We start from the raw sequence: 16937 nt of genomic DNA on the forward strand, positions 1-16937 counted from the left end.
ACGCGGAGAGGTTAGGCCGTCGCTTACGGTTAGCTCATTATTATTTCCGGTATGCCGCACATTTAGCAGTTATCGCATGCAGCTATAATTATATAATATCCTGCAAAGTTGACACGCTGGTGTTTGATACTCCTCTCGTTGGATTAGCTGGAAGATATACGAGTCCTGATCATCGAGTAGCGACTCTGCTGAACACTGGGTGAAGGTTCCGAGACGCGTTACGAGACGACCATTACGTTTAGCCTCTGTGCTACCAGTTACCTAGTTTTACTCGAACCCGTGGTTACGCGAAACTTGTTAAATTCTGCACTTCCTGGGATATATTCTCCTGGCGAAAGATTAAAATCCTCCGCGCGGCACAGCAGCGATGATTCTTGGATGATTCTTATAGTCATGAGAATCGGCAGCTCCTGCTATACTGCAGCGGAGGAATCGCATTTCAATATGGACACTCGCGAGACCATTGTATAATATCTGGAACGAAGCCAGTGTTTCTCAGAGCTTCTTGTTTTACCATCGAATTACTTCACGGTATTGAAGAAGGGGCAAACAATGTTCGCAAATCAGTTATCCATTGACACGGCTATTGATCTGGTGTTACAGGCTCCCACGCCACTGACATAAAATCTCAACGGTACTATCAAAGCTTCCTCTAAAAACTAGATTCCGTTGTTTGACATTCACTTCACAAAAGAATTACGATTTGGTAAATAGATAGCGTACGGTACTCGCCGACTACCGAGGTGACTGCGCTTTCTTTTACTGTTTCAGCTTCGGATAATCATTTACTTCTTGTCTCTCCATTTTCCATCAACTTCCGAGAATAATCTAACAAATCATCTTATTAGCCATACTTTGCGATTGACGCTACTCGATAGTCGTACAACAAATGATCGTTTTAATATTCTCCAATAGCCGTGCTTGTGGCATGCTTTCTAGATCGGTATCGCACAAACTATAGCCCAAGTCGAAGCTTTCATTGCTTAATGCTGATCGATTGCAAGAGCCAGGGTCGTTGATACGATCTTCCCTAACGGAGAATTAGAATCAACACTTTGCATATTAGCTTTTATAGGGGCTATCAGTGCCTCGTAAAATGCATTAACTCCATTCCATCAATAATATTGTCGCGTTATCGAACACCCTTCTACCACTGCTACCATAAAACGACTTAGTTTTTATTCACCAGTCGCACATGTATTATACATACACGGATGCATCTCATCGGAACGAAAACATTTAGGAGATTTTACGTTACGGAACGGTTAACGGAATATCGATAAGCTTTTGGACGTAAAATAAATGATGTATCGCCCGAACACCGTGTAAGTTTATTATTAGCATTAGACATATATATAACGAATAAGCCATGTCTCTCGCGAAAGTTGAACGTCCTGCAGGAGAGTAAAACGATGAAGATAAGGATAAAGATGCGAGTGGTTAAAGCATGCCAGATAAGGCGCCCCTCTATATATACCTATATACATAAGGCGTGCATATAGGTGCGAGGGCAATCGGCTGTGACTCAAAGACCATCATCGAGCGCTGCAGTTGGACGAGCGAACGACCAGCCAAATGACTAATTGTAAGCGAGCATCGACCAGTTGGATTTCTCGCCGATTTATAAGTATACACGACACCTTGACTCGTCCGGTGGATCCTTCTGCTAGATACTTGGAGTAATCGACTCTCAGCAGGAACCACTCTCGCTCCGCTCTGTTTCACCTCCCGAGCGATTCAACCTCTCGCTACTCTCTTTTTCGATTCCAATGCATTACCCTGACAACAGCACCTCGTTAACCGTTCATCAGCAGCAATCTTCCTCGAGGATAATCGCCACTTGACATTTGAATGTTCACCAATCTCTATCATTTTTCATCGAGCGCAGTGCGTACACGGGTGTCCCACGAACGATGGCTATGACAATACTATCGGATAGGGGACAAAAATCTAAGTAAAAAAGTTGTAAAACCTTTTTTGCTAGCACCCTTGGTTAAAAAGTTATTTGCAATTAAAGATTATCGATTAAAGTAGCCTTTCTTAAAGGGAAAGATTGTTTTGGTCGCATAAAGGCCAAAAATGCTAAGATTCTGTGAATTAAAATACTAAGAAAAACAACAAAGCTAAACATCCACTTGAGCCTATTGAAGCGGTGTGTTTATGTTTTGATTTTTTTTATGGCACTCGCACTCGAAACTTCCGATCGGCCTTGAACCACTTCATAGGCTCAAGTGGATGTTTGGCTTTGTGTTTTTCTTAGTATTCTAATTCGCAGAATCTTTCTGGCCTTATAATGTGACCAAAACAATCTTCCTCTTTAAGAAAGGAACTAGTACTATATAATCGATAATCTTTAACTGCAAACAACTTTTTAACTAAAGGTGATAGCAAAAAGATTTTTATAACTTTTTTATTTAGATTTTTGTCCCCTATCCGATGGTATTGTCATGGCTATCGTTCGTGGGACACACTGTATATATTATATAGTATATAGTCTGTGGATTTTTGCTGGTCGCGCACGCAAAACGCATTCAACTTATTGTTGCTGCTCCGAAGAAGTCGAAGTGTGTATAGGCGCGTAATCTCGCAAGTGGATCGGCGGCACCATCCTGGGAAAGGAATAATTGCGATGCGGTGTGGTGGGATTCGCGAGGGGGCCCGCGGCGTTAGAAATGTCGATCGGTCGTAGCGCGCGATTCGATTAATCGCGCGGCTGGCTAAGCTGGATGTATTTCGCTGGAGAGGGGGTAGGGAATGAGAAGGGCCGAGGGAGGGCGGTGAATGGGGCAGCCAGGGGGATCGCGTTAGCCGAACGAGCCATGAATCCGCGCGAAATCGATTGGACGGGGCCAGCTCGAGTAACGGACAACAATCTGCCAATTGATTAACTACAACGACTTTGCTTCCTTGGCCCTCGTCGTCCTTTTCCAAAGACCATTTTTCTTATCGCTCTGCACGCTCCCTCTTTTCTCACGCTGACCAGCGTGCGGCGCCCCACGCGAACTCGACGCTTGCGCGCGCGCCTGCGCAGTTGCTTAGAAAAGTTCCTTGCCCTTTTGCTCATTGCCACCGCATCTTTTCGATCCTCCTACAACGCTCAGCCTACCTACGATCATCGACAAACTAATTTTCCTGTCAAAATGTCTTATTTAAAACCCATACAGAGCCATCGATCACGAAAAACTGTGCGCAGAGGTTACAAGCACCTTTCTCCTTCGATATCACTCTTTTCATTCATCCCGAAACTCTCCTATAGTCGAGTACGGCTGCAGGGACTCGACGAAGCGTGGGCTGAAAATATTAGAAGCGGATTATAGTGGATGTGCTCTCTTCGTTCTTGGAAGTGTAGAACGGTTTGCTGAACGCGAGATGGTGCAGTGCTATAGTTGATTGCGGCACTGTTAAATGGAGCGAAAATACGCGATCGTTTATTTGTATTATTTTGAGTATAATTGCGCAAAATTCCCCTTCGCGTTTTCTCGATCGGAGGCGTGTATAGAGTATTAATAACGAGGGAACGTGGTATGGGGTGGCAAAAGCCGCTTGGCCCGCAGCTATATTCATATACTATATGTATTACTATATGTATTGCGATTCCGCATATAAACATGATAATCCAATTTAAATTTTACAATTAATAAACTTTTTAATGAAATATGAAGGAAAACGAAAGTTTTACCTGCAGAAATCTCGAAAAAGTACATCTCTTGTACGAAGAACGTTTATCGCAACGCCACAGCTTTCTTGTTTACAATTTGTTTTGTAGTACGAGTGACAAATTACGATGGCTGAATCTATACATGTTTCGATCATCTCCTAGATATTTACGATATACACTACATTCCCTGAAATAATTGTAAGTGGTCTAAAACGAGAAGAAAAGGGCCTGAGAAAGGATGGAAAAATCTGCAGTCGTTTATTTTTCCGAATGAAAGAATGTTATTTCTCACTGACAGTTTAATGTTGTAAAAAGTCCGTTGACGTTTTGCCGATTGGCTTGCGCCTTATTCGCACGTTGCACGGTCACGGGCCGTTGGCTTCCCGATTATCGTCATAAATATATATGGCGTTTTCCCGATCGCTCCTCTTCATTATTCGTTCGCTCACTCGCTCGTTCGCTCTTGGCCACCTCCTCTCATTTAACGAATGACACAAAAGTCCCGCAACTCGGCGTAGGTACACCTATACCGACCAACTAAATTATTGCTTGCTTTCTACTCGGCTTATTTTCCCTCCGAACGGTAAATAAACGATTAAGGAACTGTTCTGTTCGCCTCGCGTGTCGAGGAACTGGCCGGTCGATCGCGAGGCCGAAGTGTTATACAACGATAATTTAGCTGGCCAGCATCATCGACGGGAAAAGATCAGCTGGTGCAATTACTGGAATTTAAGTAAATATGTGGATAGCGTTGGACTCGACGGTAACCATTGGCGCAATTATATCTGCCATTCTTACGTGTATTGTTGATTTTTTTTAATGTATATATATTGTATCCTACCTCGGCCGCGACCATGAATAACAAGTAGGCATTTATCATTTATTTCAGAACTTTCCAGGAATATTATAAATTCCTTTGCATGCTGTAAAATGAAGGGTATATTATACAGTTGAATTTTCCGTCAGACTCGAAACTTTCGACACGTTCGTCTCTCATCGGTTGAAATGCGAATAATAATAATAATAACAAGTCCTAAGAGACACGATTCGAGTTTACCGAGAGTTGATTCCACGTGGTATCGCGAGGTCGACAGCTCCAAGATATAAGATTTTGTGGAAGAGGCGTGCAGTACCCGCATAGAGCAGGCGAATCTCTCGCCTTTTTCCTTTGGCCGTGTATTTTTAGCCGGAGATTCATGACGGTGGAGGACAGTGAGCAGCGCGCACGACAAACGCTATAAGGCTCGTTCGATTAATCTCGGCGCGCATTACCGGAACAGCCGCAGCGGTGTAAGTTGGCTGAATTATCGCTGGCAGGACGTCTGCTTGTAACTGCGTAAATAAAGGAAAGCGGGCAGGTAGGAGGGCTCACGCAGAAAATGGGGGGGGGGGGGGGGGAGACTGACTCTCAAGCCCGTTTCGTTAGCTATATAGGAGGAAACGATGCAGCGCGCCGGCGTAACCCGACGTGCGCACGATCTCAAATCGGGATTCAAATGTTATGGAGACGATTTCGCGTTTAACGACCTGCACAGGTGTGCACCGAGACTAGGGTTAACGGTACGGAGACGCCTCATCGGTTCCTATCGCGACCAGATAGACTCGATCAACGTAGAACACGATATATATATCCCCCCCCCCCCTCTCCTCCTCCTCCTCCCTCAACCCCTTCTTCCTCTTTCCCCCTATTTACTCTTTTCACCGATTCCCCCAGACACTTCCTCCCTTTTGCGCGCGCGAAAACACGGAAAAAATTCTTTCATCATCATCATCATCATCATCATCATCATCATCATCATTTCGATCGAGGTGGACCACTGCTGCAGGAAGCGCTTGATCTTTAATTAAAGAGAGTCAGATGGACGAACGTAGAAACGAACTTAGTACGAGATTAATTGAGCTGTCGTTTGAGAGATTAATAACAGGCTGCGTATCGATGATGTTGATCAAATACAGTTACCGCGTCGAAGGGCATTCTATTCTTTTCGTAATTGCAGAGCAAAGTATCGGTTACTCGACGCTACGAAAAATGTGAATATCGCAAAAGAATCGAGTTATCCGCGCGCAGATTCCCGATTGTCACTGCGAATGAGAGTAAATCGTGCGTATGCAAAGTTATTAACGAGGCGGCTCGTCAAAGGTATAATTGCACGGGGAATGACTGGCAAGGGACCTTTGTCACTACTGGTTTTAGTTTGGATAAATCATCGGTTACGATCGATAGGGAGATAAGACCGAACGATTCATGGGGATCGCATTACGCGCTAATTTGCCTCTGATGATGGATCATCGCCTGCTCGGTATAGAGAGCAAGACTGTACAGAATTCTGAAAGAAAGGCGAGTTTCGCGAGATATTCATTAGGACGTACGGTGTAATTTGTCGAATGACGCAACGAAAGCCAAAGTTATGACTTATTATGTGGTTGCCTGGGTAATAGATATGTAATTCCATGGACAATGCACGGGAGGTACAACACCTAACCCACCGCCAAAGGTAAAAGCAAATGGAGAGTTAACGACGATGAGCTGCCATAAACAAATTACGAACGGGGAAACACAGCGTGAGTTATGCTTCCAATGACTTTCTCGCCGCATCATTCCGTCCTCTCTCGCTTATACACCGACGATCAGTATTGTCTGTGCTGGTCGTGTGCCGTAACGCCCGTAACTCCTTTGCCAGGCGCCGTGCCGGCACGCTCTCTCAGTCAAACGAAAGTAACGCCGAGAGAATATTATTGGTCCGGGAGACCGGCGATAAAGGGGCGTCTCCGAGATTTATCGCAGCTTAGATGCCGATCCTGTAGATTAAAATGTACAGTTACGTATCCAATCTCCTGTGGAGAAATGGCAAAAATACGACGTATAACTTCTTTATTAAATGAGATAGCAGGCCTAAAGAAGGTAGCTCCTCTCGACGGTACCATCAGAGCCCATTTCCCGAGGCTGCGGATATGCTGGTCGGTGGGTTAATCCGCTACTCTCTGTGCCACAGGCCGGCCTTGTAGAAGCTACACAAAGATCCTCCATCACTTAGCCACTGACCGCGACCTATTCGTTAAACGCTCATTTAATGCAAGGAAATTAAATCCCTCCTATATTATCAATTTCCCAACCAATCGATTTCCAACTTAATTCCTATGAGTGCGTATATACATAATCGAGTGAAAAAAAACGCATTCTATATACAGATAAGGAACTGGATATTTCGACAAAAATTGAGTACTCGCTATGAGGTTAATTATATATATATATACAACTGTCGAAGAAATTTCTTTTTCTCCAGACACGGACTCTGATCCAAGAATGATTTCCGGATTGGCCGTTAGGCGACACCCCCTGTTGTGCACACGTATGGAGGAGGATTGCATAAGCGTAACTAAAATGATGTATTACGCTGTAATTTAGTCCACTTAAAGTAAGCTCGGTGCAAAGCGTATTTGCCAGGGGCAGCGAGCCTTGAGCATAAATCAAGCGGCTCGCGGCTCGACGATCACTCTTCGATCTTTGGCAAGAAGATTTAAGGGTGCAAAGTGTTGCTGCATCAGACGCTGCGCGGACGACCGCGGGCAAACATTCGTGCGTGAATCATTAGCGCGATCGCCAACGTCTCGTTTCACATTTGCGAATCTGCTTTTTCCTCCCTGCCCCCGTAAATTATGAATTTACGACGCTGTCGGTGTAACACCGGCAGTGATTTAGGCCCCACTCGTGAAATTAACACGTTTCATGCCTGACGTTGATTGCATCGTGCAAAATGTACCGCTCGGCATATCGAAACAGTACGACGAATAATATGCCAGATGGATCTGTTGTATCGTGGAGTACAACTTGGGAAGAGAGAGAGGGGGGGGGGGGGGAGATGCGTAATAAGAAAAGTCCAGGGGGATTGACATGTCAAGACGTCGAGCATTAATGTCAAGAGGCTCGTGACGTTGCGGTAAACACTCGTAACGAGGTCCGTCCGTGGCAGACGGCGAGGACGCGACGCGAGGTTTGCGAAAACGCTCGACAGCGGACAGAATTATTTGTGCCTCGGACGAAGCGGAAAGGGGGGCCGCCGCCGGCGAACGATGGAGAAATATATGTGACACTTTGGATAAGGAAGAGTATTCCGAGTGCAGGTGGACACGAGAAAGCTAATGGACGAAAGTGAGAGAATGAGAAGGTCGCGCGAACCTGAAGTATAAGCTTTGCAGTGTGCGCGTGACAGGATATCGAGGCGAAAGCCGCTGACGCTTTGTTTGTTTCTCGCTGCATTCTGCGCAGTGTGTGAATAGAGCGAAGGGTTCGAAAAGACGAAGGGGGAGGGGGGGGGGGGGAGATAGAAGTTAACGAATTCGAACGTGTAAATCAAAGACTAACACACATTCGTATATATATATATATAAGCAGAACCACGTTTCTGCTACCGTTCCTACTGTCCGCAACCACGCGTGACTAAAGATTCCCTTCCGCGCTCCTCTTGGGAAAGAAGCGAGTTGCGAGCGGGGGCCCCGACCGTCCTCGATAGATTTATCACCGACAGGCCCGCAGAATCTGCCGCTCTCGTCATTAAGTCGAAAGCCGCGGGACATCGCCACAGCCAATGGATTGACTTGCCCATCCACTGGTAATCGGTATTCCCGGCAATTTCATATACGTATGTAATATATAACAAGGAAATACGTTTCCATTTAGACCCCTAACATTTATTTTCCGTAGTGTCACCTTCTCTCTCTCTCTCTCTCTCTCTCTCCCTCTCTTTCTCCCTCTCTTTCTCCGTACCGTTTTGATTTCTTATCATACACAAACAAAGGATAATTATTATACAGAAATTTCAGGACGAAATCTCGACTAAATTTGCTCGTACACCTGCTGCCACTTTTACACGCTCCGTTTCTCGCTAAAGCAAAACACTCGACTTATATCAGCTTATACCGACTTTGATTAAGCTCCGATCGATGCAGCGTTAAGTATTTATCACGATTCAATATATATATATATATATATATGTGCAGTGTGCTTCTCTTCGTTCGACACGAAACCAATAAATATATAGATATATATAGTTTTTAGTAGGAGAAGGGTGTGTCGAAATTTTATCGCATCCGCCAGGAGGTAAACTTTAAATATCATCGGCCTAATGAGTCAGTGGTGTGAGAGCAATCAACGTTAATTAGCCAATAGGATGGAAACTCCTCGATAAAAGCAGCGGTATATTGAACTTAATAAATCGTTTTTTATGACACGAATAATTAATACGCTCGAGTAACAGTTCTTTGAAAATAAAATATTCCCGAGGCTTTACTTCTGTTGTGGAATCCACCAGAGTTAATTAAATTCACGCAATAATGGGTTTTACCTATCGAAAATAGAAATTGGCATGATTATAAAGGATAATGTAATAGGGTAGTAAAAATTTTATAAATTGGATAATAAGTTGGTTGAGCGATCGTTCTGGTGGAGGGATATATAGTGGACGTGACATAATAATCCGAAGTATCAAGAGAGGAGAATTCAAGCCGCTTGGACGAGTTCGCGCACACTTTCACTAGCTTTTATAATTAGCCAATTGAAAAGGATTCGCGCGCTTTGCAATTCACTTTTATTCGCGGAAAATCGAGCGGCTGTGGTCGTCCCAGCTGTTCGCGTGCGTACAGGAAAGCGTCTTTTTGCTTTTACCCGATAGAACCAGTTGAAATGCGGGAAACGCACGCATCCGGTGCGCACGCTCATCCACCTTCGCTCTTATTCATAGTCCAAATAAACCGCGCGCTCGCTGCTTGAAAAATGATTTCCGGGCAGCTCGCGGACTAGCCGATTCGCGTTGGATCATTCTTGAGAATATAAGAAAAGGAAGAAATTTAAAATAATCGAAATTTATCTTCATCGAAAGAGCGCGGAGAGGCCGATGATTTCCGGTCGCGACATATCCTTGCCAGATACGTGTCACGGATCCTGGAAAATGCATTCGAATGAGTTTGCCAAGGGAAGGATCACCGAGCGTGAAACGCCGCTTAAATTTCTCGCGCAACCACCATTATTGTGCAAACTTGCCAACTTTGACGGCGAATTGCACCGAATGCTGAAACACTTCCGGAGAGAAGCAACAGGATAAAATACTTATTATATCCGTTTCGTACACGCGAAAGCACTTTTCATCAAAGTGCAAAAATTTCAACTGCTGGATCTCGACATGCACTTGCGAGAGAAATCGAGGATAATTTTTGTCTTCGGTTCGTTTTTCAGAGTGGATGAACTCTCAAGGTCTTCCAGTAATCTATTAGACGTCTACAATATATGCTATATATATTAATCCTTGTGGAATATTGTCAGGCAGTTAGCGACGTGGTTGCGAAGCTGCGCTGGGGTCGTAGTACACCGGTTGTTAGATCATTATAAGCTAATGGGACCGACTGATGCATGGTATCCACAAGTTACCGCAAACATCGAATTATGATAGTAGATTAATCACCGGCTTAAGGCTACTGCTCCAGTTAAACGCTGCCGTTACGAGCTAGCTGCGACTTATCTGCCGAAGACGAGACATTATTTTCCAAGGATATGTAGCAGTCATGCACCCCACCACAACTATTATATACTAATATTATACCTCGAAGGAGGGAAAAAATTCCAATGAGCACAATAAAACATCGATAAACGCCAATTGACACGGAAACTGACCCCTGCGCTTTTTCTCCCTTCTTTCTCGTATGTATTTCTTTTGGGATTCTCTTAACAACACAGCGTCCCCCCTCCCTAATGCTATAATTTCACGGACGTTTACGCCTTTGACCCGTAAACCTGCCATGTAGTAGTAATCGTCGGATAAGTGAAAGTGCAACCTTAGCAATATTACTTCTCTCTCTCTCTCTCTTCAGATAATAATGGTTTCAGCGATGAGATTATCCATTGTACCCCGATGTCAAAATTCAAGGCTATACTACTACGACAAGCAACGAAGAGAAATAGGTGGGAGAATCTCGTACGCGCGTTTCACGCCTCCTTGATGACACTCGCGCGAGCCTCGACGTACGAGGACAAATTGGAGCCTGAGAAAATCGGTCTTTCCCGAGTTCTCATAGCCCCGAGCCGAGCTTCTCTAATCACCATCGTGTGCAAAGCGAACTTACCAACTATCTTAAGAATATTATCCTCCACCTCGTAATCCAGCCGAATGCAACGTAATTACACGCGCACTTAAGCAAATACCAATTTCCCATAACGATCAAGCGCATAAAATGCGTTGGACCTATAAAATGGAATATTACTCGCTGACTTTTTTCCCCTTATTTTTCTTTCGCTACTCTTTACGTTCGCCTGCCATTCGAGCAGATTTTTCGGAATTTTTATGGCCGGGTATTGGTTGCATCTCTCTATTACAGTATATATCTCTGGGGTTAAAGAAGGAAAATCAAAGCGAGCGAGCTTAACCCGTATTAGTATATATGTATTTTAATATATATGTGTCTATACGTGAGTGTGTGCGTAAAGAGAGGACGATTAGTGGGAGAAATATATGGTGTATTATAAATCGCTGGCATAACGAGCTTATTATTCGAGGAGGATAAAGTGGAGGAAAAAGGGTGATCGGATCGGTACAACGAAACCGAAATTACTCGCGGCGCATACCGGTAAATCAAGTCGGTTTTATTATACAGACGATCGCATATGGCGTATAGCGACTACAGCGCGAGTTGCTGTTTCTGCTGTGCGCGGTGCTCAATCGGGAATGAGGAAAGACGCCGCCGCAACGCAGCCAGCCACCGCGGTAGGCAGAGTGGCTGCTGCAGCCTGCACGCGGCACAGGATTCTGCCTTCTGGGAAATTGGCCCCTCGACCGTGACTCTGAACTTCGCTCTATCGTTAGTAGCTACAACTTCGCACTCGATAAAGGCTTCATTCGGCATAGCGGGAATTTCGAATCTGACAAGTACGTACCTATATATATGCTTGCCTGCCCTCGTCGCTATTATATACCGAGCGATACCAATAATGCTCGATGTCGATGTACACACTCTATGCATCGCTATAGCATAATTGCGGCTCAACTTACCTTCGTGACGTGAAAAAATAATACAGCCGCGCGACCATATATCGGTGGATTGGGAGATGTTATACGCTCGCTGATGTACAATTGACGAGATTTCAGTGATAAGAAAGGCAAGCTGGCAAATGAAGGAAATGGCATATGGCATTACGACTTAATACGTATGGTCGTCCGCGAGGAATTCTTCCTAAGGAAAGTAAGGAGGGTATAGTTAAGCGTTGGGGGCAGGAGGCAGTTGCGCCCAGATAAATGTTGTTATTCCTCTCCACCCCCTGTAAGCATTCGTGTAGATGCGCGCGTGGAGTAGAGTTCGCGGTGCGCAATTACCGCGCTAAGAAGCAGCCGAGAGTTGCGCCTAGGAGAGAAAAAATCCCTCCTGACATGCCATTGGTGGCTAACGGAACTGATTCGATCCGAGTTAAGCCAAGAGCCGCTGGATCCTCCCCGTCAGTGCCTTATACCTGCATCCCAGGATATCTCAAACTGAGGAATTTCTGCCAATTCTCTTCAGCTACCTCTCTCTCTATCTCTCTATATATAGCTTCTCATACTTGCATTCTCACTATATTTACAAATCCTTCAATTAATTACTTCTCTGCAACTTGTCACCAGACTTCTAGAACGTCCACGACTCTGCTCTCTTATTGCCATAGTGGTGGCCTATTATTTATTCCTCCTTGCCGCCTCACTGATAAATCGTTACGTCTTCCTTTTATTCCCGTTCTGTCAGCACTCCAATGATTCATCTGTACATACCTACCTGTCCATGGCAAACGCGAATGAGACTCCATTAATTCGATATTATATATACTATGTATACACACATGGCATTTTTTCACACTCGACATATCACAGAGGGAAACGTTTACTATGCAAATAATTAAAAAGGCATTAGCGAGCATGCCTCTAATCATCGCGAATCAGGCATAATTGCTATCGCCGTTTAATCGCGCAACGCGTTGAGTAATAAGCATCTCCAGTGAAAATCGTCTTTGGGTTTTGGAAAAAGCGAGTAAGACATTAGAAAAATTAACGTAAGAGATGAGATAAAAATGTAACGATGAGTATAATTTGAGTCAGTCGTAAACTTTCAGCAGCGTTTTATGAAGTACGAATAACTATTACTCGAACTTGTTTCTCAATCGAGGACTAAAATATTAGCTTTCATAATGGCGAAGGAATAACGGAGGCTCCGGAAACCTCGAGAGCCATCGTCCAAAGCCACTGTTGCTTTATAATTACAGCATGTTATAAAGTGTTACTCGACCTGCATTGTAAATGTGGAGCCAAAGCGACAATTTGTGCTCCACTTTGGAGATCGGGGTATCCAGAGAGAGAGAGAGAGAGAGAGAGACGGAAGGAGAGAGGAGCGAAGGAGCTTGGATGGTTAATTGATAGAGAAATTAATCAAGGCTAGATGAAACGATCGCGATTTATCGTTTGTCGAGAAAGAACCACAACTGTAAATTGGTATACGCGTGTTTAGAAGGTAGGGAAGAGGAAGGTGTGAGATGACAGCTATAATAAGATGACGTACGGGAGCAAAAGTGGGATAATGGGAGAGCTGGCTGATTTTCCGGCTGTGCAGTTCCGGTTCCTCTCTAGCAGGCCCGGTTAGCTTCTAAAACGGACACGCGGTCTCCGTACGTGTGATTAACGACCGCTATACGCATCGCGCGATTCACTATATATACGAGTCGCAAACATCCCACGCCAGATACACCTTCCGTTCCATTTACCTCGACAACACCACGAGAGAATAATAATTACATCAAACACCCCGAAGCCTCCGCTCCACTATGCTAGGCATACCGAGCCGCGAAATAACGCTCCAAGCGATCAGTCACTTTCTGCTTTCTAGCAGTAGCTATATATACCTCTAGTCTAACGCGTTACGTTTAATTGGAGCGCGGAATTATAGCCGAACGCAAATTACAATAACACGTTTGATTTAACAACTCTCCTGATTATTCCAACATTCGAGTGTGTGTTTATACGTATATACATATAATATATACTAGGATAATTATTTCCGTCACCCATAGATTTAGGATTTAACGAACTGTGATTAAGGATTCAACGGTATCGAGATATTCATGTTTCCGGCGGGCTTCCACTGGAAGTCACGAGCCATCGTGTATCTTTACCAGATAGCGAGTGTTGCGATTGCTGCGGATAACGCTCGCTATTAATTGCTTCCAGCTAAATTTGTAGATCCGTTCTTGCTTTATAAAACGATGCTTTATTTTCCGACGTTGGGGTGAACGGTCGACGGAGAACAACGACAAGGTCGGGAGTACGAGGTTACGTGCTGCTGTGGAGAACGCGCGAAAGAAGACGGTGGTTATGATAGTATAGGATCGAGACAGGGTGGAGCTGGTGACTATACAGAGTCAACTGTAATGGTGGTAAAATCTTACGTTTAAAAAGAGAAGTGTGGGGGAGGGGGGGGGGGGTCAAGACGTGATGAACCGAAAAGAAAACGCGATTGTACTGCAACGGAGGCTGTGAGAAACTAACCAACACGGATCATTGGTCGAGTGTGTTTACAAATTCTTTTCTTCACATATATGTATCGCTTCTTTTTATTCGCGAAAGGCTTGTTTTACCATTCCAACGTACGGAAGTTGGAAAAGCAGAATAAGTAAGCAGATTCGAATTATGCAAGACATTAAGAGTTGACCGGAGGCTTGGAGAAGATGGATATGCTCTCGTGCGAAGCAAAACTCCCACTACACTCTCTCTCTCTCTCTCTCTCTCTCTCGAGTACAGCCGCTGGTCGATCGAGCAGCAGTTTCCTCCAGAGATGGACCATCGGCAGTTTCCTTGGCTCGGCTGCCTGCAGCTCCCATGGCCCTTGGATGTGACTCATCTCGTCCTACGATGGATCCTTGCTTGCCTTTTCTCGCTTCACCCTGTACAATTGCTGATTCCCCCATTGGCATTCTCGATATATCCAGCAAGTTCTCGCCTCTCGATCCTCGCGATTTTCTCATACGCTTCCTCTCCGAATCGAAGCGAAGTTAATTATCCGATTAGATCGACGCACGACTATATCTCCAATACATCACGCGAGATACAAGCCCGTAATCTATCGAACATCGTATCTCAACGACGACTCGTCCATCCAACTCCGAGCCATCCATCGCGGACGCGACCGTAGAAATCGAAACCGAGACTCAAACTCTAATCCCTTATTATTAATAATAGATTAAAAATTCTCATCGTTATATACACACGTGCAATAATATATTATACTTTACAAATAACATACACGCGAAAAACTCCGCAATATACCACAAATGCTATTATACAAAATATACAAAGGATTTGTACAAAACGTGCATTATTTTGCCAGCAATTATTCACGAGGCTTTCCGTCGGTTTATCGTGGATAAATTATCTTTAATAAAGAAGATGCTCGAAGGTGAATGCAAAGTGGAGGGAGACTACCATTCGTCTTGACGGAGAAGTCGCGATATGCATGGCCATTGTGGTTTCCAGCTACAATTTAGAATGGAGCTACTCTCGTGCAAGATAATTCGCGTATCTAGCGAGGCGGAGGAACACACGAGTGTCATCGTTAAGAGACGGGACGGGACGGGACGGGACGGGACGAGACGAGACGTGATTTATCAGGAGGTCGTTGAACACTCCTGCGTTTGCGTGCGCGCGCGCGCGCGCTCGTATTCCAGTTGCGTTTCTGCGGATGCGATCTCGCGCGGTGAATGTGGAACCATGCAGGATCGACGAATGACGCTCCTACAGGGAGAATTTCCCAGTTTAGTCGATTCCCGCGCTCTTTTCGCGCAGGGTAACGCATGTCAACGATGCGATTAGCCCTGGCGATCGTATCAAAGTGCACGGTCGTTCTCGATGTTATCGGGGTAACCGAGCTGTGCCAACGCCACGCCGGTGCGTCGTTGGACGATCTTATCGAGCCCGCCAAGAGTTGAATGCTGCTCGCGTCACTGCATTTAGTCAGGGAAAAATGCTTAGAAACTACAGTCCATTGTGTCGACGCTATCTGATACTGGCCCCGGTGCTGCAATCACGAGCAGCGAATATAAATTGCGGTTTGTCTCCGTTGACGTACCCCAGCCTCGTCCTCGCTATATCCTTATAATCCTAGCTTGCCCACGATCGTACGCTCTTTGCTAATTATGATAGCTTATTATGCGCGCGGGACCCTCGAATACCGTTCCTCTCTATATATCCTATACGTGTATAATAGTATATGTAAAACAATCAGGATCCCAAAGATACTCATCCTTATGGCAAGACACGTTCCTTCTCAGTACGCGATTCTTCTTTCCTATTTGCAACTTTATTTCACCTCGGTTTTTTGTATCTTAAATATATTGCAATTATCATGTAGTATGCAGAGGTTATTGTGTTTATGCCAGACGATTAATCGAGAATTAGTTTTTAAAGTTTAATCTTATTAGACTAATATGCCGAGCATCACTTGACACTTACGGATGATGGAATAACGTACATATATACGTTTACCACTTTCATTTTAAAATGTTCTACATTTCCTATGCGCTTCATTTAGATTTCAGAATTTAGAGTATCTAGATTTTACAAGTTTTACATAATATTGTGTTGCTAATGTTAATGTTTCTTATAAGCAGATAAAATCAGAAAAACTCGTTTTCCTTAGAAATACATCGGTCTCGCTTTATCGCAACACAACATGTAAATCTAATTTTTTCACATTTTCTACATGGATAGTTTTATAATGTATAATTTTTTTCATAATTTTCGATACGTCAATTCTTTCGAAAAAGAAATTTAAATAATGGAAATTTGAAAAATTTTCCTTTTCAACATGGATAATATATCAAATCTTAGTCACCATATAGAATGATCAATTTGAAATTGTATAATTTTAATCTGAAAATTATTAACAACGGTACTCTTTTCCCCAAAAACAATCATATCACCAATGATTTTCAAAACATATTTACTACAAAAAAGCAACTCTGAAAATGGTAACTGACATGACGTGACTTTAGTCACGATTCGTTGCTCTAAATATACTGCTAATAGTATAAAAATAGTTGTATATCGGAGTTAAAAATTCATTCGAAAGAAGCACGGTAGTCCAAATTAAGGTTGATAATATTAACGCGAGGCTGTGGATCGTCGGCTCGTGTTAACATTTTTCACAACTGGTTGTTTCGTATAATGCATCGACGAGTAATTATCGTTGTCAGCGATGCCGGCTAATGGTACACACGCGG

General features: G+C 44.1%; 1 protein-coding gene across 2 annotated transcripts in view; it reads left to right on the plus strand.

Annotated features, from left to right (window-relative positions):
- The first annotated feature begins 4351 nt into the window (after nucleotides 1-4351).
- Nucleotides 4352-16937, plus strand: part of LOC136785740 (uncharacterized) — a 31292-nt gene continuing 18706 nt past the window's right edge. For both annotated transcript variants that reach the window (XM_066746978.1, XM_066746980.1), the window contains exon 1: nucleotides 4352-4421. The gene's annotated coding sequence lies outside the window, so the exon portion shown is untranslated. The remainder of the gene's footprint in view (nucleotides 4422-16937) is intronic.

The sequence above is a fragment of the Prorops nasuta genome, unplaced genomic scaffold (assembly GCF_024137725.1).
Source record: "Prorops nasuta isolate Cenicafe-Biocafe unplaced genomic scaffold, Cenicafe_Pnas_1.2 PNAS00003, whole genome shotgun sequence".
Taxonomy (NCBI): domain Eukaryota; kingdom Metazoa; phylum Arthropoda; class Insecta; order Hymenoptera; family Bethylidae; genus Prorops; species Prorops nasuta.